We start from the raw sequence: 653 nt of genomic DNA on the forward strand, positions 1-653 counted from the left end.
CCCAGGGTCCTATGTTCCTAGTGTCCTATGTTTCCAGAGTCCTATGTTCCCAGGGTCCTATGCTCCCAGGGTTCTATGTTTCTAGAGTCCTATGCTCCCAGGGTCCTATGTTCCTAGTTTCCTATGTTTCCAGAGTCCTATGTTCCCAGGGTCCTATGCTCCCAGGGTTCTATGTTTCTAGAGTCCTATGCTCCCAGGGTCCTATGTTCCTAGTGTCCTATGTTTCCAGAGTCCTATGCTCCCAGGGTTCTATGTTTCTAGAGTCCTATGTTCCTAGGGTCCTATGTTTCCTGAGTCCTATGTTCCCAGGGCCCTATGTTACCACGCCAAGAGTTTGCAACTAAGCTAGCTGGTGAACATAGCTATCCTGAGTAACGTTTGCTAACGTTTGTTAACATTTCGCAGCTAAAGACCCAGCTATTTTGCTCAAGAGTTGGTAGGTTAAAGAGCAAAAGAGCTGACAAGAGAATGAATATTGGACTTACATTTGTTAGCAGGAAACAAACACGACACACGACTTTAAACTAACGATGACGTGGCTCTGTGTCTTCTGGATGTGTAACCCTAAATAGGCAACTGTTGTTGACCCCGAAGGCACCACGGACCCTGCTCCTCCCCACCAGAGGGCGACAGCCAGTTCGAAGCGAACAAGA

Source organism: Perca fluviatilis, chromosome 23 (genome assembly GCF_010015445.1).
Source record: "Perca fluviatilis chromosome 23, GENO_Pfluv_1.0, whole genome shotgun sequence".
Classification (NCBI taxonomy): domain Eukaryota; kingdom Metazoa; phylum Chordata; class Actinopteri; order Perciformes; family Percidae; genus Perca; species Perca fluviatilis.